The 26705-nt window shown below is 45.1% G+C and overlaps 1 protein-coding gene and 1 long non-coding RNA gene across 5 annotated transcripts in view; one reads left to right on the top strand and one right to left on the bottom strand.

Moving 5' to 3' along the window:
• The window catches only part of LOC143815682 (complement decay-accelerating factor-like), a 166914-nt gene extending 161749 nt beyond the window's left edge, over window positions 1–5165 (bottom strand). For all 4 annotated transcript variants that reach the window (XR_013223779.1, XM_077295193.1, XM_077295194.1 and 1 more), the window contains exon 1: window positions 5048–5165. The gene's annotated coding sequence lies outside the window, so the exon portion shown is untranslated. The remainder of the gene's footprint in view (window positions 1–5047) is intronic.
• A 24-nt stretch (window positions 5166–5189) lies between these two features.
• LOC143815683 (uncharacterized) overlaps window positions 5190–26705 on the top strand; it is a 34237-nt gene continuing 12721 nt past the window's right edge. Inside the window, exon 1 of the long non-coding RNA XR_013223780.1 lies at window positions 5190–5307. This is a non-coding gene — a long non-coding RNA (uncharacterized LOC143815683). The remainder of the gene's footprint in view (window positions 5308–26705) is intronic.

Genomic DNA, 26705 nt, shown 5'->3' with positions numbered 1-26705 from the left:
ATTAGTATTGTTCTTTCTAAATTATTATGAACTTGTTTTGTTTTCTTTGCATTATTTGAGGTCTGAAAGCACAGAGGTTATTTTTTTTAATTTTGACCATTTCTCCTTTTCAGAAAAAAATACAAAATTTATTGATTGAAAATTCTGAGACATATCAGTAGTTTATAGAATAAAAGATATAGGAAAGATATATATCTTGGTACCGTGTTAGCCAGTAGATAGCAGAGCTGGCTGTCTGTCTGTATGGCTGTACATGTATATACCGTATATACTCGAGTATAAGCCGAGATTTTCAGCCCAAATTTTTGGGCTGAAAGTGCCCCTCTCGGCTTATACTCGAGTCACTGTCGGCGGCAGGGTCAGCGGGTGAGGGGAGAGGGGGCTGAGGCCTACTTACCTGCTTCCGGGGCTCCTGGCGCTGTCCCTGCAGTCCCACGGTCTGCGGGTGCCGCAGCTCTTCCCCTGTTCAGCGGTCACGTGGGACTGCTCATTAGAGAAATTAATATGGACTCCACTCCCATAAGGGTGGAGCCGCATATTCATTTCTCTAATGAGCGGTAACGGTGACCGCTGAGAGGAAGAGGCTGCGGCACCGAAGACCAGCTGTCCGGGGAAAGGAGCGGGACGCCGGGAGCAGGTAAGTATTACATATTCATCTGTCCGCGTTCCACACGCCGGGCGCCGCTCCATCTTCCCGGCGTCTCTCCGCACTGACTGTGCAGGTCAGAGGGCGCGATGACGCATATAGTGTGTGCGCCGCAGAGAGACGCTGGGACGGGACGCTGAGGAGCTGCAAGCAAGAGAGGTATGTCATTTTTTTTTTTTTTATTGCAGTAGCAATGGCAGTTTTCTATGTTACATCTATGGGGCAATAATGAACGGTGCAGAGCACTATATGGCACAGCTATGGGGCAATAATGAACGGTGCAGAGCACTATATGGCACAGCTATGGGGCCATAATGAACGGTATGGAGCATCTATTTTTATTTTTGAAATTCACCGGTAGCTGCTGCATTTCCCACCCTAGGCTTATACTCGAGTCAATAAGTTTTTCCTGTTTTTGTGGCAAAATTAGGTGGGTCGGCTTATACTCGGGTCGGCTTATACTCGAGTATATAAGGTATAACGAATACATCCTCTCAGCTCACAGTGCGTGCACTGGGGAGATTCATATGACTGCAGTCACACACAGTGACGGACGACTTATCGATCTGGACAGATAACCCCTTTAAATAAGAAATAAACTATAAATGTTTGGTATCTGTGTACTCCTACAGACCTGTGAAATCATATTGCCAGGCCAGTTTTACCAAATAGTGAACATGGTAATTAAAAAATAATTGCACAATTGCAAATTTTTTTGCAATTTCACAGCACTTGGCATTTATTCCACATTTTCCAGTAAGCTATATGGTAAAAATCAGGGAAGGGAAGGAGCGCCGTTTGACTTTTCAATGCAAAATTGACAGGAATTGAGATGGGACGCCATGTTGCGTTTGGAGAGCCACTAATGTGCCTAAACATTGAAACGCCCTACAAGTAACACCATTTTGGAAAGTAGACCCACAAAGGAACTTATCTAGAGGTGTGGTGAACACTTTGACCCACCAAGTGCTTCACAGAAGTTTATAATGCAGAACCGTAAAAATAAAAAATCGTATTTTTTCACAAAAATTATTTTTCACCCCCAATTTTTTATTTTCCCAAGGGTAAGAGAAGAAATTGGACCCCAAAAGTTGTTGTACAATTTGTCCTGAGTACGCTGATACCCCATATGTGGGGGTAAACCACTGTTTAGGCACATGGGAGAGCTCGGAAGGGAAGGAGCGCCATTTGACTTTTCAATGCAAAATTGACAGGAATTGAGATGGGACACCATATTGCGTTTGGAGAGCCACTGATGTGCCTAAACATTGAAACCGCCCCACAAGTGACACCATTTTGGAAAGTAGACCCCCTAAGAACTTAACTAGAGGTGTAGTGAGCACTTTGACCCACCAAGTGCTTCACAGAAGTTTATAATGCAGAGCCGTAAAAATAAAACAAAAATTTTTTCCCACAAAAATTATTTTTTAGCCCACAGTTTTGTATTTTCCCGAGGGTAACAGGAAAAATTGGACCCCAAAAGATGTTGTCCAATTTGTCCAAAGTACTGATACCCCATATGTGGGGGGGAACCACTGTTTGGGCGCATGGGAGGGCTCGGAAGGGATGGAGCGCCATTTGGAATGCAGACTTAGATGGAATGGTCTGCAGGCGTCACACTGCGTTTGCAGAGCCCCTAATGTACCTAAACAGTAAAAAAAAAAACACAAGTGACACCATTTTGGAAAGTAGACCCCCTAAGGAACTCATCTAGTTGTTTTGTGAGAGTTTTGAACTCAAGTGTTTCACTACAGTTTATAAAGCAGAGCCGTGCAAATAAAAAATATTTTTTTCCACAAAAATTATTTTTTAGCCCCCAGTTTTGTATTTTCCCAAGGGTAACAGGAGAAATTGGACCCCAAAAGTTGTTCTCCAATGTGTTCCGAGTACGCTGATACCCCATATGTTGAGGTAAACCCCTGTTTGGGCGCACGGGAGAGCTCGGAAGGGAAGGAGCACTGTTTTACTTTTTCAACGCAGAATTGGCTGAAATTGAGATCGGACGCCATGTCGCGTTTGGAGAGCCGTTGTTGTGCCTAAACAGTGGAAACCCCCCAATTATAACTGAAACCCTAATCCAAACACACCCCTAACCCTAATCCCAACGGTAACCCTAACCAAACCTCTAACCCAGACACACCCCTAACCCTAATCCCAACCGTAAATGTAATCCAAACCCTAACCCTAAATTTAGCCCTAACCCTAACTGTAGCCTTAACCCTAGCCCCAACCCTAGCCCCAGCCCTAACCCTAATAGGAAAATGGAAATAAATACATTTTTTAAATTTTTGAATTTTTCCCTAATTAAGCGGGTGATGAAGTGGGGTTTGATTTACTTTTATATCGGCTTTTTTAGCGGATTTTTATGATTGGCAGCCGTCACACACTGAAAGACGCTTTTTATTGCAAAAAATATTTTTTGCGTTACCACATTTTGAGAGCTATAATTTTTCCATATTTGAGTCCACAGAGTCATGTGAGGTCTTGTTTTTTGCGGGACGAGTTGACGTTTTTATTGGTAACATGTTCGGGCACGGGAGATTTTTTGATCGCTTTTTATTCCGATTTTTGTGAGGCAGAATGACTAAAAACCAGCTATTCATGAATTTCTTTTGGGGGAGGCGTTTATACCGTTCCGCATTTGGTAAAATTGATAAAGCAGTTTTATTTTTCGGGTCAGTACGATTACAGCGATACCACATTTATACCATTTTTTTATGTTTTGGCGCTTTTATACGATAAAAACTATTTTATAGAAAAAATTATTATTTTGGCATCGCTTTATTCTGAGGATTATAACTTTTTTATTTTTTCGCTGATGATGCTGTTTGGTGGCTCGTTTTTTGCGGGACAAGATGACGTTTTCAGCGGTACCATGGTTATTTATATCCGTCTTTTTGATCGCGTGTTATTCCACTTTTTGTTTGGCGGTATGAGAATAAAGCGTTTTTTTGCCTTTTTTTTACGGTGTTCACTGAAGGGGTTAACTAGTGATATAGTTTTATAGGTGGGGTCGTTACGGACGCGGCGATACTAAATATGTGTACTTTTATTGTTTGATTTTTTTTTTTATTTAGATAAAGAAATGTATTTATGGGAATATTATATATTTTTTTTCTTTATTTAGGAATTATTATTTATTTTTTTTTTTTACACATGTGGGAATTTTTTTTTAACTTTTTTACTTTGTCCCAGGGGGGGGGGGGGGACATCACAGATCGATGATCTGACAGTTTGCACAGCACTCTGTCAGGTCACCGATCTGACATACAGCCATGCAGGCTTACCAGCGCCTGCACGGCACCCGGAAGTAATCCCTGCAGGACCCGGATGCAGCCCCGCGGCCATCTTGGATCCGGGCCTGCTGCAGGGATAGGAGGTAAGAGACCCTCGCAGCAATGCAATCACATCGTGTTGCTCCGGGGGTCTCAGGGAAGCCTGCAGGGAGCCCCCTCCCTGTGCGATGCTTCCCTGTACCGCCGGCACACCGCGATCATGTTTGATCGCGGTGTGCCAGGGGTTAATGTGCCGGGGGCGGTCCGTGACCGCTCCTGGCACATAGTGCCAGATGTCAGCTGCGATAGGCAGCTGGCACCCGGCCGCCCTCCCCCCGTGAGCGCAGCCGATCGCGCTGGACGTACTATTCCGTCCTTGGGAATTAGGGCCCACCCCACATGGACGGAATAGTACGTCCAATGGCAGAAAGGGGTTAAAGTACAGGAACTTTTATTATTATTATTATTATTATGCTTTGCTTATATAGCGCTACCTTATTCCACAGCGCTTTACATACATTACTGTAACTGTCCCCAATGGGGCTCACAATCTAAATTCCCTATCAGTATGTCTTTTGAGTGCAGGAGGAAACCGGAGAAACTGGAGGAAACCCACACAAACATGGGGAGACTTACAAAATAGCCCCCTCCACCACAAAATGCAATAAAAAGGGAAAACCCTGTATCTACCCCAAAATGTCATCTATAAACACGTCACTCGCAGCACAAAAGTACAAGTCCCTTCTGATTGTAGCAAGCTACGGAATATGTCTGCGCTATAAAAATAAATATTATTACAAAAACAAGCCGTCACCCAGCTCCTACAGGGAATAGATTGGGGCCATTGACAAGTTGCGGACACTGTGCCTCCATACACTATGCCAGGTGCTGCTCCTCGCCCACACACAGCGCCAGGCTACTTATCAGTGCCCGGACACTTGCCATGGTGACACTGGCCACCCCCCACACACGGGCACCATGCCTCTGCTACCACAGCCTTATCAGCATAGGAAGACATTGCAAGGGTGTGTCAGGAGGCGCAGCATTAATGGCGTCTGACAGCAGCAGCTCCAGTTGTAGTGACACAGTCAGCCACCTGCACCTGTCACCGCTCTGCGAACCGTACCTGAAGCCGCCCCGCACTCAGCGCCTCTCCTCCACACACAGCGGTCACTTCACAGGACCCGGAACTGTGCACACTGCACAAGAAAACGACGTCACCGGCTCGAGAAACACAAACCCCGCCCCCTGCTCCTTATTAACACCGGGGATTGGCTGAAGGCATTGGCTGACAGGAATTGGAAAAGTACTCGGTGAGGAGACATAGAGAAGGAGCTTCGCGCCTCCCGCAGACAGACACGCCTGTGGTTAGTTGTGCTTTGCACGGTGAGCACGGCGGGACGTGAGCCCTGCTGTAAGGTTAATAGCTAACTTTCCTGAGGTGAAAGTGCCTATAAATCCGGCACTTACTGATATACGGAGTATACACATAGAAAGCCTCAGCAGGGACGGCGTCCTGAGGTGTTTGAAGGGGAGCTCTACTTTAATAAAGGGGTTAGCCACCGTTAAGACAACCCTTGCTTGATTGGGCCCCATAAAATAATAATACCTAGATGGGTATTTCCTGAAGGAACTACAGATAGTGCTTTGGAATGGTGTCCGGGCTGCCCCTGCAAGACTTTCACACTTGGGTGCCCCTCAGGCACTGGTTTGGTAGTTGTAGCCCCTCAGGGTTGAGCTTAACCCCTGGGGACCTGCTGATAGGTGTTGGCATAGTAACTGGGTCTGACTGCGCATATCAATGAGCTAATCAGCCCAGGTAGCAGTTACATTTGAAATTGCCTCAGAAATCAGGCCCATATAACCCTATGGGAAAATTTCCCCATTGAAATACATTGAGACAATGCATTCCAATGACTGGAAAAAAAAATTTCAAACGAAAATTGCACCAAAACTACAAATCCGATCGACAAGAAAAATACTTAGCACACCTCTCATGGACGCTGACTTCGAAATGACGCCTCACTGGAGTCTGTGCGTGCAGCGGTTCGGGCCGCATTAATTGCGGAAAAAAGCCAAAGAAGAAGTTAACCACGTTCGGATTACAATATAGTGCTTTGTTCCAAAGCACTATAATAAAGCCTGTACTCTCCTCCCATGTCAGTGTCGTTCCTACAGTATTATAGCGCAGTTGTAAGATGTGACCCCGCCGCCCAATCAGCGCTGGCGTCACTGTCTCCGCCTTCAGATAAATTTAACATGAAGAGGAAGTTCGGGCTGCGGCTGATCTCTCACTCTTCCTGCTCAATTGATGTGTCGTCCTGTGAGATAGGACCCTGATGCCCAGACAGCTTGGGCATCGGGGTCGATTCACAAGAACTGCACGGGAGCCCTGGTGAAAGTGTCTTGGCACCACGGGAACGGCGTCGGCACGGGAGGTGAGTACATGCTTTATTATTTTATCAGGGCCAAGCGAGAGTGGTAAGAGAAGGTGTCCTAGTAGTGGACAGTTTATCAGGGGTTTCATCTGGATCATGTCATTCGGAGATTTAGATGGAAACCCCTAAGTGCTCAGCGTAGAGCATAGGATAAATGTGATCCAAAATTTTATGTAAAACGTAAAAGCTTTTAATCCACAAAAAAGCCCCCACTCAGGTCCGTCAACTGTTGATGGAAATATAGGGGGTTTTCTCCTTACTTAGGGCAGCACGGTGGCTCAGTGGTCCCACCAAGTACAACATCTGCAAGGAGTTTGTATGTTCTCCTCGTGTTTGCGTGAGTTTCCTCCAAGTTCTCCAATTTCCTCCCACACTCCAAAGACATACTGATAGGAAATTTAGATTGTGAGCCCCATCGGGGACAGCGATGATAATGTGTGCAAACTGTAAAGCACTGCGGATTATGTTAGCGCTATATAAAAATAAAGATTATTATTATTACTGGTAACACAAAGGCTCTGAAAAAACGAGATGGCTCCTCACCCCCCAAAAGAAATCCAGTGACTTCTACTATGCCAAATGCCCTTCTGATTCTACCCCTTCTCCCCCACTGTGCCTATTCCACAGTTAACATCCACGTTTGTTTTTTCTGTAGTGAGAGCCGGCTTAATTTATATGGCCCATGTCTCCAGAAGCATGAGCTGGGCACAATGTATGGGAATTTCAATGCATGAGCACTACAATGTACTGGCACTACACTGACAGATTTGCAATCTTCACTCAGCAACATTCACTGCTGCATGTTTCTGGCAAACACCCATGGAGTCATAATCGTCACTGCACTTGTAGATAAATTCTCGGAGTGGTGTAATTACCAAAATGGGGTCACTTGAGGGGGATTTTGCTCTTATGGAACTTAGGGACTCTATATAGAGTTTGCAAACTTGTTTGAAAATTGTTCTCCAAGAGTCAAATAGCGTCCCTTCCTTTCTGAGTCTCGCAGTGTGGCTAAGCAGTAGTGTACAGCCTCATATGGGGTATTGCCACATTTAGCAGAAATTGTGTTAAATTTTGGTGCCATTTTACCCATTTCCCCTTGTGAACATGTAAAATCTGTGACCAAAACAAAAATTTTGTGGTAACAATGTAATTATTTTTTCTTTACAGCTCAACCGTATAAAATTCTGTGACACACCCATGGTGTCAATATGATCACTGCACTCTTGGACAAATTCATTGAGAGGTGTAGTTTGTAAAATAAGGTCACTTATGGAGGGTAGTTCTTCTGTTCTGGGACCTCAGGGGCTCTACCAATGTGACATGGCAACCTCAAAACCTTGCAGCAAATTGTGCGCTACAATATGGTGCTCCTTCTGAGCTTTCCACTGTGCCTCTAAAGAAGAGTATAACCACATATAAGGTATTGGTATACTCGGGAAAAATAGCATAACATGTTTTGTCGTCCATTTTTTCCTTTTATCCCTTTTGAAAATTGAAAACTTGAGGTCAAAATAACATTTTAGTGGAAAAAAAGGTAATTTTCCATTGACTTTAGCCGAGTTATACTATACATTTCTGTGAATCGCTTGAGTGTTAAAAATGTTCACTACACTGCTATGTAAATTCCTCAAGAAGTGTAGTGTCCAAAATGGGGTTACTTTTGAGGGTTTCTGCTGTTTTGGCATGATGGGGGCATTCACAATCTGTTCCAGCCAAGATTGCGCTCCAGAATTCAGTTAGCGCTCCTTCCCCTTCTGAGCCCTGCCGTGTACTTAAACATTAGTTTTCCACCACATATGGGGTATCAGCGGACTCAGAAGAGGCTGCAAAATAAATTATAATGTCCTTTTTCTCCTGTTAACCTTATGAAAATGAAAAAATTGGAGAAAAAGGAACATGTTTGTAAGAAAAATGTAATTTTTCATTTTCACAGCTCAACGTTACAAAATTCTGTGGAGTGCCTGTAGGTTCAAGCTGCTCACCACACCCTATCATGATTCCCAATGGCAGGGAAACATCAAAACACAAAGATAACGGACGAGCTCTGGGTGATGGAATCTCGAGCTGACCGTGAGCTAAATCTACCACACAACTTATAGTAGCCAGGGAGCATACCTGATTAACCCTAGATGCCACGCGCTAGCCGGAGGACTAACTACCCCTGGTAGAGGAAGGAACAGACCTGGCTTACCTCTAGGGAAATACCCCAAAAGATGATAGCAGCCCCCACATGTAATGACGGTGAGTTTAGAGGAAAAGACATACACAGTATGAAGGTAGATTTAGCAAAGAGATGTCCACTTACTAGATAGCAGAAGGATACAAAAGAGGACTTCACGGTCAACTGAAAACCCTATCAAAAAACCATCCTGAAATTACTTTAAGACTCCTGTGTCAACTCATGACACAGGAGTGGCAATTTCAGCCCGCAAGAGCTTCCAGCTACAGAGAATAACAAAACTGCAAACTGGACAAAAGATACAAAACAAAAGGACAAAGTCCACTTAGCTGATCAGCAGACTAGTAGCAGGAACATGCAACCGAAGGCTCTGGTTACAATGATGACCGGCAAGGAAATGACTGGAGAGCAAGGCTAAATAGGAAACTCCCAAACACTGATGGGAGCAGGTGAACTGAGACAGCAAAGACACACAAGTCACCAGCAACCACCAGGGGAGCCCAAAAGCGGATTCACAACAGTACCCCCCCCTTAAGGAGGGGGCACCGAACCCTCACGAGAACCACCAGGACGATCTGGATGAGCCCTATGAAAGGCACGAACCAAATCCGAGGCATGAACATCAGAGGCAGTTACCCAAGAATTATCTTCTTGACCATAGCCCTTCCATTTAACCAGATACTGAAGTCTCCGTCTGGAAATACGGGAGTCCAGGATCTTCTCCACAACTTACTCCAATTCACCCCCTACCAGCACAGGAGCAGGAGGTTCAGTAGAAGGAACCACCGGTACCTCGTACCTCCGCAACAACGACCGATGGAATACATTATGGATAGCGAAAGATGCCGGGAGGTCCAAACGAAAGGACACAGGGTTAAGAATCTCCAAAATCCTATAAGGACCGATGAACCGGGGCTTAAACTTAGGAGAAGAAACCCTCATAGGGACAAAACGGGAAGACAACCACACCAAGTCCCCAACACGAAGGCGAGGACCAACACGACGCCGGCGGTTAGCAAACTGCTGAGTCCTCTCCTGGGACAACTTCAAATTGTCCACCACTTGTCCCCAAATCCGATGCAACCGATCCACCACAGCATCAACTCCCGGACAATCCGAAGATTCCACCTGACCAGATGAAAAACGAGGGTGAAACCCTGAATTGCAAAAGAAAGGGGAAACCAAAGTGGCAGAACTAGCCCGATTATTAAGAGCAAACTCTGCCAACGGCAAAAAGGCAACCCAGTCATCCTGATCCGCAGACACAAAACACCTCAAATAAGTCTCCAAAGTTTGATTAGCTCGCTCCGTCTGGCCATTAGTCTGAGGATGGAATGCAGACGAAAAAGACAAATCAATTCCCAACCTGGAACAGAATGTCCGCCAAAATCTAGACACGAACTGGGTTCCCCTGTCAGAAACGATGTTTTCCGGAATCCCATGCAGGCGAACCACATTTTGAAAAAACAGAGGGACCAATTCAGATGAGGAAGGCAACTTAGGCAATGGCACCAAATGGACCATTTTAGAAAAACGGTCACACACCACCCAGATGACAGACATCTTCTGAGAAACAGGGAGATCAGAAATAAAGTCCATAGAGATGTGCGTCCAAGGCCTCTTCGGAATAGGCAAGGGCAACAATAACCCACTAGCCCTAGAACAACAAGGCTTGGCCCGAGCACAAACATCACAAGACTGCACAAAAACACGCACATCTCGAGACAGGGAAGGCCACCAGAAGGACCTAGCCACCAAATCTCTAGTACCAAAAATTCCAGGATGACCTGCCAGAGTAGAAGAATGAACTTCCGAGATGACTCTACTGGTCCAATCATCAGGAACAAACAGTCTACCAGGTGGACAACGATCAGGTCTATCTGCCTGAAATTCTTGCAAAGCACGTCGCAAGTCTGGGGAGACAGCAGACAAAACCACCCCATCCTTAAAGATACCAGCAGGTTCAGAATCCCCAGGAGAGTCAGGCTCAAAACTCCTAGAAAGAGCATCTGCCTTCACATTTTTAGAACCCGGTAAGTATGAGACCACAAAATTAAACCGAGAAAAAAACAACGACCAGCGTGCCTGTCTAGGATTCAGGCGCCTGGCAGACTCCAGATAAATCAGATTCTTGTGATCAGTCAAAACCACCACCTGATGTCTGGCACCCTCAAGCCAATGACGCCACTCCTCAAACGCCCACTTCATGGCCAAAAGCTCCCGATTACCAACATCATAGTTTCGCTCGGCGGCCGAAAATTTACGAGAAAAGAACGCACAAGGTCTCATCACTGAGCAATCGGAACTTTTCTGCGACAAAACCGCCCCTGCTCCGATCTCGGAAGCATCGACCTCAACCTGAAAGGGAAGAGAAACATCAGGCTGGCGCAACACAGGAGCAGACGAAAAGCGGCGCTTAAGCTCCCGAAAGGCCTCCACAGCAGCAGGGGACCAATCGGCAACATCAGCACCCTTTCTAGTCAAATCAGTCAAAGGTTTAGCAACGCCAGAAAACCCAGTTATAAATCGACGATAGAAATTAGCAAAGCCCAAGAATTTCTGAAGACTCTTAAGAGGAGTAGGCTGCGTCCAGTCACAAATAGCCCGAACCTTAACAGGGTCCATCTCAACAGAAGAAGGGGAAAAAATGTACCCCAAAAAAGAAATCTTTTGAACCCCAAAAACACACTTTGAACCCTTTACACACAAAGAACTAGTCCGCAAAACCTGAAAAACCCTCCTGACCTGTTGAACATGAGACTCCCAGTCATCAGAAAAAATCAAAATATCGTCCAAATACACAATCATAAATTTATCCAAATATTCACGGAAAATATCATGCATAAAGGACTGAAAGACCGAAGGTGCATTTGAAAGGCCGAAAGGCATTACTAAATACTCAAAATGGCCCTCAGGCGTATTAAATGCGGTTTTCCACTCATCCCCCTGCTTAATTCGCACCAAATTATACGCCCCACGAAGATCAATCTTAGAGAACCACTTAGCCCCTCTTATGCGAGCAAACAAATCAGTCAACAAAGGCAACGGATACTGATATTTGACTGTAATTTTATTCAGGAGTCGATAATCAATACAAGGCCTCAGAGAGCCATCCTTCTTAGACGCAAAGAAAAAACCAGCTCCTAAAGGAGATGAAGAAGGACGAATATGTCCCTTTTCCAGGGACTCCTTAATATACTCTCGCATAGCAGCATGTTCAGGCACAGATAAATTAAACAAACGACCCTTTGGAAATTTACTGCCAGGAATCAGATCTATGGCGCAATCACAATCTCTGTGGGGAGGGAGAGAACCAATCTTAGGCTCTTCAAAAACATCACGATAATCAGACAAAAATGCTGGAATCTCAGAGGGAGTAGATGACGAAATGGAAACCAAAGGTACATCCCCATGAGCCCCCCGACATCCCCAGCTTATCACAGACATTGTTTTCCAGTCAAGGACTGGGTTATGAGATTGTAACCATGGTAATCCAAGCACTAAAACATCATGTAAATTGTACAACACAAGGAAGCGAATCACCTCCTGATGGTCTGGAGTCATACGCATAGTCACTTGCGTCCAGAATTGTGGTTTATTACTAGCCAAAGGGGTAGAATCAATACCCTTCAGAGGTATAGGGACTTCCAGTGGCTCTAAATCAAACCCACAGCGCCTGGCAAAGGACCAATCCATAAGACTCAGGGCGGCGCCAGAGTCCACATAGGCATCCACAGTAATAACTGATAATGAACAAATCAAGGTTACAGACAGAATAAATTTAGACTGTAAAGTGCAAATAGACTTGTCAGCCTTCTTTGTGCGTTTAGAGCATGCTGATATAACATGAGCAGAATCACCACAATAGAAACATAACCCATTTTTACGCCTGTAATTCTGCCGCTCGCTTCTGGACAGAGTTCTGTCACATTGCATATTCTCTGGCGACTTTTCAGAAGATACCGCCAAATGGTGCACAGGCTTGCACTCCCGCAAACGCCGATCAATCTGAATAGCCATTGTCATGGACTCATTCAGACCTGTAGGCGCAGGGAACCCGACCATAACATCCTTAACGGCATCAGAGAGGCCCTCTCTGAAATTTGCCGCTAGGGCGCACTCATTCCACTGAGTAAGCACAGACCATTTACGAAATTTTTGGCAGTATATCTCAGCTTCATCTTGCCCTTGAGATAGGGCTATCAAAGCTTTTTCAGCTTGAATCTCCAAATTAGGTTCCTCATAAAGCAAGCCTAAAGCCAGAAAAAAGGCATCCACATTGAGCAACGCAGGATCCCCTGGTGTCAATGAAAATGCCCAGTTTTGAGGGTCACCTCGCAGCAAAGAAATCACAATCTTAACCTGCTGGACAGGATCTCCAGAGGAGTGAGGTCTGAGAGAAAGGAATAATTTACAATTATATTTGAAATTCAAAAACCGAGATCTATCTCCGGAAAACACCTCTGGTGTAGGAATCTTAGGTTCAGACATCGGAGTATGTATAACAAATTCTTGTAAATTTTGAACCTTAGTAGCAAGATTATTTAAACCTGCAGCCAAGCTCTGAGGATCCATCTTTAAACAGGTGAGATCAGAGCCATTCAAGGATTAGAAGGAGAGAAAGGCAAAGGCTGTAATTAGAGCTGAAATACAACTGATCCAACTATGGAGCAAACATAGGGAAAAAAAAAAAAAAACAAACTCTACAGACTTCTTTTTCTCTCCTTTCTTCTGCCAGTAACTTTAACACGGGCCGGTCATACTATCATGATTCCCAATGGCAGGGAAACATCAAAACACAAAGATAACGGACAAGCTCTGGGTGATGGAATCTCGAGCTGACCGTGAGCTAAATCTACCACACAACTTATAGTAGCCAGGGAGCATACCTGATTAACCCTAGATGCCACGCGCCAGCCGGAGGACTAACTACCCCTGTTTTGGCATGATGGGGGCATTCACAATCTGTTCCAGCCAAGGAGTGGCAATTTCAGCCCGCAAGAGCTTCCAGCTACAGAGAATAACAAAACTGCAAACTGGACAAAAGATACAAAACAAAAGGACAAAGTCCACTTAGCTGATCAGCAGACTAGTAGCAGGAACATGCAACCGAAGGCTCTGGTTACAATGATGACCGGCAAGGAAATGACTGGAGAGCAAGGCTAAATAGGAAACTCCCAAACACTGATGGGAGCAGGTGAACTGAGACAGCAAAGACACACAAGTCACCAGTACCACCAGCAACCACCAGGGGAGCCCAAAAGCGGATTCACAACAACACCCCTAGATAAGTATATTGAGGGGTGTAGTTTCCAAAATGGGGTCACTTGTGTGGTGTTTCCACTGTTTCGGCATGGCATTCGCTATCTATTCCAGACAATTTTGCAGTCTAAAAGTCAAACGGTACTCCTTCCCTTCCGAGCCCTGCTGTCTGCCTAAACAGTAGTCTTTCACTAGATATTGCACAACAAATTGTAAGGTTAATTTTCTCCTGTTAGCCATACAATTTGGGGCTAAATGAACATTTTTGTAGGAAAAATTAAAATGTTTATTTTTTCCTTCTTCATTGCTTTAATTCCTGTGAAGCAACAAAAGGGTTAATATACAGGTGCAACTCGCAAAATTAGATTATCATCAAAAAGTTAATTTATTTCAGTTCAACAATACAAAAAGTGAAACTCATATATTAGAGTAATTACAAACAGAGCGATGTATTTCAGTCGGCGCTCCTGTGCAGGCGTACTTCTCTGCCCTGTTGAGGGCAAAGTACTGCAGTACGCAGGTGCTGGGCCTCTCTGACCTTTCCCAGCACCTGCGCACTGCAGTACTTTACTCTGCCCTCAACAGGGCAGAGAAGTATGCCTGCGCAGGAGCGCCGATGTCGGGGAGCAATGAAGAAGCAGGAGGACGGCGTCGCAAGAAGATGGGAGGTGCCGGACCCATTGGTCTGGACCGCACCCCCCCGGGTGAGTATAATTTATCTTATTTTTCTTCACTTGTAGGTCGGACCAGGTGTTTATCTACGGCATTATGGAATGCTGTAGATAAGCCCTGAAAGGCAGTGGCCACATCTTATAGCAGCAAAATCTGCTGACAGGTTCCTTTAATGTTGATGATTATGGCTTATAGCCAATGAAAACTCAAACATCGTTATCTCAGTAAATTAGAATACTTTATAACACCAACTTGAAAAACTTATTTTAAAATCCGAAATGTTGGCCTACTGAAATGTATATTCAGTAAATGCACTCAAATGCAACATACAGTGCCTTGCGAAAGTATTCGGCTCCCTGGAACTTTTCAACCTTTTCCCACAAATCATGCTTCAAACATAAAGATACTAAATTTAAATTTTTGGTGAAGAATCAACAACAAGTGGAACACAATTGTGAAGTTGAACGAAATTTATTTATTTTAAATTTTTATGGAAATTCAAAAACTGAAAAGTGGGGCGTGCAATATTATTCAGCCACTTTACTTTCAGTGCAGCAAACTCACTCCAGAAGTTCATTGTGGATCTCTGAATGATTCAATGTTGTCCTAAATGCCTAATGATGATAAACATAATCCACCTGTGTGTTATCAAGTCTCCGTATAAATGCACCTGCTCTGTGATAGTCTCAGGGTTCTGTTTGAAGCACAGAGAGCTGTTGTGAATTCTGTTCTCGGGCTCCCTCCTGTGGTCGTGAATGGTACTTTGGTGAGTTCTGTCCTTGGACACCCTCTGGTGGCTTTGAGTGGAACTGCTGATCTTTGAGGTTGGCTTTCTCAGCTGCCCTCGCTTATTGCTTCTGCTGGCTTTCCTATTTAACTCTGCTTAGATCGTTAGTTCATGCCAGCTGTCAATGTCTCAGTACTGGTTCAGTTCTCTCTTGGATTTCTCTCATGACCTGTCTACTCCAGCAGAAGCTAAGTCCCTGCTAGTTCTTTTGTTGTTCATTGGTTTTTGAATATATTTCTCAGTACATGCTATGTTTCTAGTCCAGCTTGCTATTATGATATTTCCTTGCTAGCTGGAAGCTCTGGGGGTGCAGAGTTGCACCTCCACACCGTGAGTCAGTGTGGAGGTCTTTTTGCACACTCTGCGTGGTTTTTGTAGTTTTTAATACTGACCGCACAGTTCCCTTTCCTATCCTCTGTCTTTCTAGAGAAGATTCGGCCTCCTTTGCTAAAATCTGTTTCATTCCTGTGTTTGTCACTTCCCTCTTAAATCACAGTCAATATTTGTGGGGGGCTACCTTTACTTTGGGGAATTTCTCTGAGGCAAGGTAGGCTCCTATTTCTATCTTTAGGGGTAGTTAGCTCTTAGGCTGTGAAGAGGCGTCTAGGGAGAGTTAGGTACGCTCCACGGCTATTTCTAGTGTGTGTGATATGATTAGGGATTGCGGTCATTAGAGTTACCACCTCCTCAGAGCTTGTCCCAGGTTTTACGTTTTAACCATCAGGTCATTCCGGGTGCTCCTAGCCACCAGGTCCATAACAGAGAGCATCATGAAGACCAAGGAACATAACAGATAGGTCCGTGATACTGTTGCCGAGAAGTTTAAAGCTGGATTTGGATACAAAATGATTTCCAAAACTTTAAACATCCCAAGGAGCACTTTGCAAGCGATCATATTGAAATGGAAGGAGTATCATACCACTTCAAATCTACCAAGACCCAGCCATCCCTCTTAACTTTCATTTGGACTGGTGGATAGGGCAATGATGGAGGTGGTGGGGGAGAACAATGATTGAGGTGGTGGGAGAGAACAATAATTGGGGTGGTGGAGAAGGAAATGATTGAGTTGCTGGAGAGGGCTATGATGGAGGTGGAGGAGAGGGCTATGATGGAGGTGGGGGAGAGGGTAATGATGTGGGTGGTGTGAGGAGAAGGCAATGATGGAGGTGGTGGAAAGGGTAATATTGGAGGTGATGGAGAGGCCAGTGATGGATGTGGTTCACAGGGCAATGATGAAGGTGTGGTAGAGAGGGCAATGATTGCGGTGGGGGAGAAGGCAATGATGGAGGTGGTGGAGAGGACTATAATGGAGGTGGTGGAAAGGGAAATAATGGATGTGATGGAGAGGACAATGATGGATGTGGTGGAGAAGGAAATTAAGGTACTGGAGAGGGCAATGATGAAAGTGGATTGGGAGAACAATGATTGGGGTGGTGGAGAGGGCAATGATGGAGATGGGGAGAACAATGATGCAGGTGGTGGAGTGGGCAATGATGGGGAGAACAATTATTGGGGTGGTGAAGAGGGCAATGATGGATGTGGAGAGGGCAATGATGAAGGTGGTGGTGGAGAGGGCAATGATGAGGGTGGTGGTGGAGAGGGCAATGATGAGGGTGGTGGGGAAGAACAATGATTTGGATTTGGGTGGTAGAGAGGGCAATGAAGGTGGTGGGGGAGAGGTTCAAAGATGTGGGGAAGAACAATGGGGTGGTGGAGAGGGCAATGATGAAGGTGGTGGGGAGAACAATGATTGGGGTGGTGAAGAGGGCAATTATGGAGATGGTGGGGAAGAACAATGATGGAAGTGATGGGGAGAGAAATGATTGGGGTGGTGGAGAGGGCAATGATAGAAGTGGTAGGGGAAAGCAATGATTGAGGAATGGAGAGGGCAATGGTGAGGGTGGTGGGGAGAACAATGATTGAGTTGGTGGATGGGGCAATGATGGAGATGGTGGGGGAGAGCAATGATTGAGGTGGTGGGGAGAACAATGATTGGGGTGGTGGAGAAGGATATGATGGAGGTGCAGGAGAGGACTATAATGGAGGTGGAGGAAAGGGCTATGATGGAGGTGGGGGAAAGGGTAATGATGTGGGTGGTGTGAGGAGAAGGTAATTATGGGGTGGTGGGGAGAAGACAATGATGGGAGTGGTGAGGGAGAAGGCAATGATTGGGTTGGTGGAGAGGGCAATTATGGGATGCTGAGGGAAGGAGAACAGGGGGATAGGGATGGGAGTAAGTGTGACTTATAATGGACTTATGAACAGGGGGAAGAGAACGTTAGATATGGATGTAAAATTAATTGGGTGTTGGAGGAGTGTGCTAAGCCCCTGATAGCATCCTCCCCATCTCACAATTTATTGTGATGCTATCGGGGGAGTGGGAGAGGAGGGGGTAAGGTGCATAGGACACTTTATAATGAACTGAAAGGTGGGAGAAGACGCTGTCAGGTAGGGCTGTGGAGTCAGAGTCGGAGCTCATTTTGGTGGATTCGGTATAAAATGGACCGACTGACCCCTAAAATATATAATAAATTGGGTACAGTAGTTCAATGCAGTTTGTTGGGAATATGTTTTTCATAAGAATTTGGGAAAGTTATGAAATGTCCTATAAAGGTCTGTCCTATTACTGATCTGAGGTCTAGACTTTTAGCTGAGATTAGTCTGTGCTGCAGTTTATGTTCATGATAAGTAGCGAAGCTCCTCTACAGATAAGGGGAAAAATAACAAACACACAGGGAAGGAAAGCTTACATTCATCTCAGAACTTCTGGAGTAAACAGGAAAGCAGGATTAAGGAAGGTAAGCACTTCTTAAAGCATATCTAAACTATCAATAAACTGCATAAATCAATAGTCCAGTATATGTTGTCTCTGTATGCTTGATGTTTTAGTTTGTTTTTCTTCTTAGCTCATGTTTGGAGAAATTAGATACTCTGATGACTTATATACACTGATACATAGAATATAAGGGGAAAACTTTTCTAACATCTCAAATTCGGAAATACAGTAACAGGATCAATGAGGACATATACTGTATATTTGTGTGTGTGTTCTGGAAAATGATTCAGCATAAACATGCTCCCTCCCTCCTCCCCTCTTCATAGACTGTGAAGAAATATGATGTGAAGCATTTAGTGAGCTGTACTCTGAGACAAGCTTGTTCAGAGTAAAGCTATCTAACAACATATTTTACAAACTTTATACTTATCTGTCCTATTGATTTATGCAAAGATTGTTTTATTTCTATCCTAAATTATACAGTCCATGGTTCCCTATTCTTGCAAGAATTACAATATACCTTATTTTTTACAGGAAAAAATTATTTTGTGAGCGAATTTACATAATTACAAACGTCTAAGAAGCATCTTATGAAGTCAGCTGTATTTGAACATTTCACAGTGAGTCAAGGTAAAAACATTTTGTGTGTCAATGTATAAGTGACCAAGATGAAAACAAATAATGTAATAAACCGATACCTCACCTGCGCTAATGGGAAAAAGAACGCTGCGTACACTACAGCGCTGCCTGCTGTGAGGGAAAAAAACGGGGCCAATTGTGCTCTGCTTAGCGGAGAAGGTCCGTGGTGCAGACAGTTTATGTACATGCACATACACTTACTAGATGTAGGCGTGAGGATAGTCACGGAGATCAGTAGATGTCCAAATCCCTTCTGCTGAGCCGAGCTGAGCCTTCAGGGAGATCCGGAGCCGACTGAACCCAGATAGAAGGTTGAATGCTGGGCGTCTAGCGCGGGCAGAGACCGCTCACTCCTAGCGTGCCCCGGCCGGAAGCAACGCCGGAGCAGTAGCGGTATGAAGGGGGGGGCGTGGCTAGGGTAGTGACGTCACAAGTTAGGCGGGTGCTTGTCAGGGTAACCAACCAACGCGTTTCGAAGGAGGTGCTCCTTCTTCGTCAATGCTGTGATGCCAAAAATCAGTGCATACTCAGGCAGTGATAAAAATGCTCCTTCAAGAGCTTCCAATCCAAAAAGACATTTGCAACACTGCCACCCAGAAGTTTACAAAGCTGTGATTGAAAAAGATCACAGCAGCACCAAGAAACCAGAGACCAACACTTCCCGCCAGGCAAAGGAGGAGGAAAGCATCTCCAACATCAGTTATAAGATACTGTAACAATGACAGCAAATGTGTTTAAATGTGTTGTGAAGGACAGTGTACCATTATCATTATTTGCACGACCAGACTTTTACAGCTCTTAATGGAGAAATGGCCCGCAAACTTTCGTGTTTATCTGGAAAGAGAAAGTATTAGAAAATTAGTGACTGAAGAAACCCTGTTATGGACCTGGTGGTTAGGTGCACCAGGAATGACCTGATAGTTAAACACGGAATCGGGACGAGCTCTGGGGAAATGGGAACTCTGCTGACTGCAAACCCTACTCCTATCAACACAACTAGAAATAGCCGTGAGCAGAACTCACCGAAGTACCATTCATGACCACAGGAGGGAGTTCGAGAACGGAATTCACAACAGTACCCCCCCCCTTGAGGAGGGGTCACCGAACCCTCACCAGAGCCCCCAGGCCGATCAGGACGAGCCAAATGAAAGGCACGAACTAAATCGGCAGCATGGACATCAGAGGCAACAACCCAGGAATTATCCTCCTGACCATAGCCCTTCCATTTGACCAAGTACTGAAGTTTTCGTCTCGAAATACGAGAATCCAAAATCTTCTCCACCACATACTCCAACTCCCCCTCGACCAACACCGGAGCAGGAGGATCAACGGAGGGAACCATAGGCGCCACATATCTCTGCAGCAACGACCTATGGAACACATTATGGATGGCAAAAGAAGCAGGAAGGGCCAAACGAAATGATACAGGATTAAGAATTTCAGAAATCTTATAAGGACCAATGAAACGAGGCTTAAACTTAGGAGAAGAAACCTTCATAGAAACATAACGAGATGATAACCAAACCAAATCCCCAACACGAAGTCGGGGACCAACACGGCGACGGCGGTTAGCAAAACGTTGAGCCTTCTCTTGGGACAAGGTCAAATTGTCCACCACATGAGTCCAAATTTGTTGCAACCTGTCCACCACAGAATCCACACCAGGACAGTCCGAAGGCTCAACCTGCCCTGAAGAAAAACGAGGATGAAAACCAGAATTACAAAAAAAAGGCGAAACCAAAGTAGCCGAACTGGCCCGATTATTAAGGGCGAACTCAGCCAATGGCAAGAAGGTCACACAATCATCCTGATCCGCAGAAACAAAGCATCTCAGATAAGTTTCCAAAGTCTGATTGGTTCGTTCGGTTTGGCCATTTGTCTGAGGATGGAAAGCCGAAGAAAAAGACAAATCAATGCCCATCTTAGCACAAAAGGACCGCCAAAACCTTGAAACAAACTGGGAACCTCTGTCAGACACGATGTTCTCCGGAATGCCATGCAAACGAACCACATGTTGGAAAAATAATGGAACCAAATCAGAGGAGGAAGGCAATTTAGGCAAGGGTACCAAATGGACCATTTTAGAGAAGCAATCGCAAACCACCCAGATGACCGACATCCTTTGAGAAACAGGAAGATCTGAAATAAAATCCATGGAAACATGCGTCCAAGGCCTTTTCGGGACCGGCAAGGGCAAAAGTAACCCACTGGCCCGAGAACAGCAGGGCTTAGCCCGAGCACAAGTCCCACAAGACTGCACAAAAGAACGCACATCCCGCGACAAGGAAGGCCACCAAAAGGACCTAGCCACCAAATCTCTGGTACCAAAAATCCCAGGATGACCAGCCAACACCGAACAATGAACCTCAGAGATAACTCTATTAGTCCATCTATCAGGGACAAACAGTTTCTCCGCTGGACAACGGTCAGGTCTATCAGCCTGGAACTCCTGCAGCACCCGCCGCAAATCAGGGGAGATGGCAGACAGAACTACCCCCTCTCTGAGAATACCAGCCGGCTCAGGAACCCCAGGAGAATTCACAAAATTGAAACCACAAAATTGAAACGAGAGAAAAACAGCGACCAACGAGCCTGTCTAGGATTCAACCGCTTGGCAGACTCGAGATAAGTCAGATTCTTGTGATCTGTCAAGACCACCACGCGATGCTTGGCTCCTTCAAGCCAATGTCGCCACTCCTCGAATGCCCACTTCATAGCCAACAACTCCCGATTGCCAACATCATAATTACGCTCAGCAGGCGAAAACTTTCTCGAAAAGAAAGCGCATGGCTTCATTACAGAGCAATCAGAACTTCTCTGAGACAAAACAGCCCCTGCTCCAATTTCAGAAGCATCAACCTCGACCTGAAAAGGGAGCGAAACATCTGGCTGACACAACACAGGAGCCGAAGAGAAATGACAATTCAACTCCTGAAAAGCCTCAACGGCCGCAGAGGACCAATTCACCACATCAGCACCCTTCTTGGTCAGATCAGTCAACGGTTTAACAACACTAGAAAAATTAGCGATGAAGCGACGGTAAAAATTGGCAAAGCCCAGAAATTCCTGAAGGCTCTTCACAGATGTAGACCGAGTCCAATCATAAATAGCTTGGACTTTAACAGGATCCATCTCGATAGTAGAAGGGGAAAAAATGAAGCCCAAAAAGGAAACCTTCTGAACTCCGAAGAGACATTTAGACCCCTTCACAAACAAGGAATTAGCACGAAGGACCTGGAATACCATTCTGACCTGCTTCACATGGGACTCCCAATCATCCGAAAAGACCAAAATATCATCCAAATATACGATCATGAATCTATCCAGATACTTTCGGAAGATGTCATGCATAAAGGACTGAAACACAGAGGGAGCATTAGAAAGGCTGAATGGCATCACCAGGTACTCAAAATGCCCCTTGGGCGTATTAAATGCTGTTTTCCATTCATCACCCTGTTTAATACGCACGAGATTATACGCCCCTCGAAGGTCTATCTTGGTGAACCAACTAGCCCCCTTAATCCGAGCAAATAAATCAGACAGTAGAGGCAAAGGGTACTGAAATTTGACCGTAATTTTTTTAAGAAGGCGGTAATCTATACAAGGTCTCAGAGAACCATCCTTCTTGGCCACAAAAAAGAACCCTGCTCCCAATGGTGACGACGACAGGCGAATATGCCCTTTCTCCAAGGACTCCTTTATATAACTCCGCATAGCGGCGTGTTCTGGCACAGTCAAATTGAAAAGTCGTCCCTTAGGGAACTTGCTACCAGGAATCAAATTAATAGCACAATCACAATCCCTATGAGGAGGTAGGGTACTAGACTTGGGCTCATCAAATACATCCCGGTAATCCGACAAAAACTCAGGGACTTCAGAAGGAGTGGAGGAAGAAATTGACAATAATGAAACATGCCCATGTACCCCTTGACAACCCCAACTGGACACCGACATTGATTTCCAATCCAATACTGGATTATGGACCTGCAGCCATGGCAAACCGAACACGACCACATCATGCAGATTATGCAACACCAAAAAGCGAATATCCTCCTGATGCGCAGGAGCCATGCACATGGTCAACTTGGTCCAGTACTGAGGCTTATTCTTGGCCAAAGGCGTAGCATCAATTCCCCTCAAAGGAATGGAATGCTGCAAGGGCTCCAAGAAAAAAACCACAGCGCCTGGCAAACTCTAAGTCCATCAAATTCAGGGCAGCGCCTGAATCCACAAATGCCATAACAGAATAGGATGACAAAGAGCAAATCAGAGTAACGGACAGAAGAAATTTAGGCTGTACAGTACCAATGGTGACGGACCTAGCAAACCGCTTAGTGCGCTTAGGACAATCAGAGATAGCATGAGTGGAGTCACCACAGTAAAAACACAGCCCATTCTGACGTCTATGTTCTTGCCGTTCAGCTCTGGTCAAAGTCCTATCACATTGCATAGGCTCAGGCCTATGCTCAGAGGATACCGCCAAATGGTGCACAGTTTTGCGCTCACGTAAGCGCCGATCGATCTGTATGGCCAAGGACATTGATTCATTCAGACCAGCAGGTGTGGGGAACCCCACCATAACATCCTTAAGGGCTTCAGAAAGACCCTTTCTGAAAATTGCTGCCAGGGCACACTCATTCCACTGAGTGAGCACAGACCACTTTCTGAACTTCTGGCAATATACCTCCGCTTCATCCTGACCCTGACACAAAGCCAGCAAAATTTTCTCTGCCTGATCCACAGAATTCGGTTCATCATAAAGCAAACCCAGCGCCATAAAAAACGCATCTACATTACGCAATGCAGGACCTCCTGGCGCCAGGGCGAATGCCCAGTCTTGAGGGTCGCCACGCAACAAAGAAATAATGATTCTTACTTGCTGAATAGGGTCACCAGAAGAGCGGGGTTTCAGAGCCAGAAACAGTTTACAATTGTTTTTGAACTTCAGAAATTTAGATCTATCCCCAGAAAATAAATCAGGAATTGGAATTCTAGGCTCCAACATAGGATTCTGAACTACATAATCTTGAATGTTTTGTACCCTTGCAGCGAGTTGATCTACACTAGAGGACAGACCTTGAATGTCCATATCCACACCTAAGTTCTGAACCACACAGAGTTTAAGGGGAAAAGAAAGGCAAAACACACTGCAGAGAAAAAAAAATGGTCTCAGAACTTCTCTTTTCCCTCTATTGAGATGCATTAACACTTTGTGGGCCAGCTGTACTGTTATGGACCTGGTGGTTAGGTGCACCAGGAATGACCTGATAGTTAAACACGGAATCAGGACGAGCTCTGGGGAAATGGGAACTCTGCTGACCGCAAACCCTACTCCTATCAACACAACTAGAAATAGCCGTGGAGCGTGCCTGACTCTGCCTAGATGCCTCTTCACAGCCTAAGAGCTAACTACCCCTAAAGAAAGGAAACAAAGCCTCACTTGCCTCAGAGAAATTTCCCCAAAGGTAAAAGCAGCCCCCCACAAGTATTGACTGTGAGATAAGAGGAAATCACAAACACAGGATGAAATAGGTTTTAGCAAAGAGAGGCCAGTCTAACTAAACAGATTGAGGATAGAAAAGGGATCTTTGCGGTCAACACAAAAAGCTACAAAAACCACGCAGAGTGTGCAAAAAATACCCCCGCACCGACTCACGATGCGGTGGTGCCACTCTGCACCCCCAGAGCTGCCAGCTAGCCAGGTAGTTTCATGAAAGCAAGCTGGACTAGAACTTAGCAAGAAAAACCATATGTAACAAATGAACTAGCAGGAACTTAGCTTGTGCTGGAGTAGACAGGTCCTCAGAAAGATCCAGGCTAGATCTGAACCAGTACTAGAACATTGACAGCTGGCATGGAGTAACGATCTGAGTGGAGTTAAATAGAGAATCCAGCCTAGCCCTAAACGAGGCAGCTGGAGAAGGAATCTCAGAACCAGCAGCTCCACTCACAGCCACCAGAGGGAGTCCACGGACAGAACTCACCGAAGTACCATTCATGACCACAGGAGGGAGTTCGAGAACGGAATTCACAACAAAACCCTTAACCAAATGGAAGATCTTAAAAGTACTCTCAGGAGACGCTTTGTGTTTCTTAAAATGGATGCCTGCACACGTCATAGAATGAACTAGTTTGCTATCAACGTTCAATATGTTTGTGACAGCAAAAAATTGTTACTAAGATGCTGGCAGTAAAAGATACTAAAGCTCATCACAGCAGCCAGTTTATCCAGACCTTAGTGGAAATAGTTCTGCAAGATTATGAACTCAATAAAAAACAGGTTCTTGCTATTGAAACTGAGAATGCTTCAAACGTGATAAGTAGAATTAAACTGATGAATGAGAATAATGGATGTGAACAGCAGCTAGAACATTTCACATTCAGTATGTTGGAGATGGAAGGCCACAGTCCTGTTCCCATAACGTAGGAACAAACCGATATTACTACAGAACGGCAAAAATTGTCATGATCGGGGTTTGCTTTTTGCTTCTCTTTCCCCGGCCTGGTCATGGAGGGGTTAACGTTTCCTTCCTCTCTTAGATTTTTGGGTGGCTATTTATTGGTGCTATTTTAAGTAGCCTTTGTCAGTGATAGTTCATGCTTCCAGAGCAGCTGATCCATATACTCTAGTGATCCTTCTGCCTCTGACTTCCTGTGTGTGTGTCTGATCTGTTCCCTATCCCTGACTCAGTGTAAGTTTAGTGATTTTCCTACAGTGTATGACTTGGCTTGAACTCCGAACACTGCCTCTGTTTTTTCTGTCTATGGTACTGCGTTTCCCAACTGGCTTTTGACCCTCTGGCTTGTACCTTGACTCCTCTTTCCATCTCACGTTTTGGATACCGGTCTCCCATCTGGCTCTGACTTTTGGCTCGTCTCTGACCTTGTGCTTTGCTGTGACCTCTGGTACTTCATATCCCTGTTTGTTGCTGACTTCGGCCTGTCTGACTACTCTGCCACCTCCTGGTGGCAGCCTGCACTTCTGCACCGAAGTGCTACACAGTAAGTGCAACCCTTTTCCCGTAACATCGCCCCCTGGTGGTGGCTGAGCGCAACTGCTCCGCAGTTGCATTACAAAAATAATTCTTTACAATTAGATGATCTTGTTGAAGCTGCTTTACACCTCTTTCCTATTCGTCACATGTACTGTGTTGTCCACACGCTGCAGCTGGCAATAAGAGATAGTCTGCAAGAGGGACATGCTCAAACTATGATTAGCAAAGTGAGGATATTGGCTATTGCTGCCAGAACCCCTAAAATTGATTCCATCTTGAAGAGATATGCTGGAAAAGGGGCAATTGTGCATGCAGCCACTCGGTGGGGCAGCATCTATTTAATGACTGAGCGATTGCTTGAGCTGAAACCCTTCCTTGTAGATATGAACAACCCTCAGGTAACACTACATGAAGGTCAATGAACACATGTGACTGAATTGAGGGAATTGCTTCATCACCCATTTACAGCGACTAAGAGTTATAAGCTAAGGATTTAACTCCTGGCATTTTTTATAAAGAAGTGGAAGAACTTGTAGTTTTGCCTGTCCCAAAGAGGAGGTTTAATCGCAGATGGCATTGCTGCTTCAATGAAATGGAGAGAGACACTGCTATTAGAAAAATAAAATTCTTCTGGCAGCTGTTTATGTGTACCCAAGTCATCGTATATTGCTGGATGATCAACAGCTTACTAAAGGAAAGTAAGCTCTGATTGAGATAGCAGTTAGGATGAGTGGGCTACAGGACAGCCAAGAGCAAGAGGACTCGGATCCTGCCAATGCTGCTGCTGCCGTTTCTCATCCTCATCAGATGAGGAGGTTGATTTCAAAAAGTATTTGGACGACATGGAGCAGCACAAAAAGAGGATTCAGAGATCCTCCAAAAATTCAGAAACCAGCAAAACAGCAGAGATGTTTACCCGCCTAGGCCTTCAAACAAATGCACTATCAGGATGCAGTGGACCCATGTAAATATGATGGCGGCAACACAGGTGCAGAAATACTGATGAAGCAACCACTCACAACCTACCAATAAAATG

Source organism: Ranitomeya variabilis, chromosome 3, assembly GCF_051348905.1.
Source record: "Ranitomeya variabilis isolate aRanVar5 chromosome 3, aRanVar5.hap1, whole genome shotgun sequence".
Taxonomy (NCBI): domain Eukaryota; kingdom Metazoa; phylum Chordata; class Amphibia; order Anura; family Dendrobatidae; genus Ranitomeya; species Ranitomeya variabilis.
The sequence above is the reverse complement of the archived record's forward strand: the minus strand, read 5'-3'. Positions and strand labels throughout refer to the sequence as shown.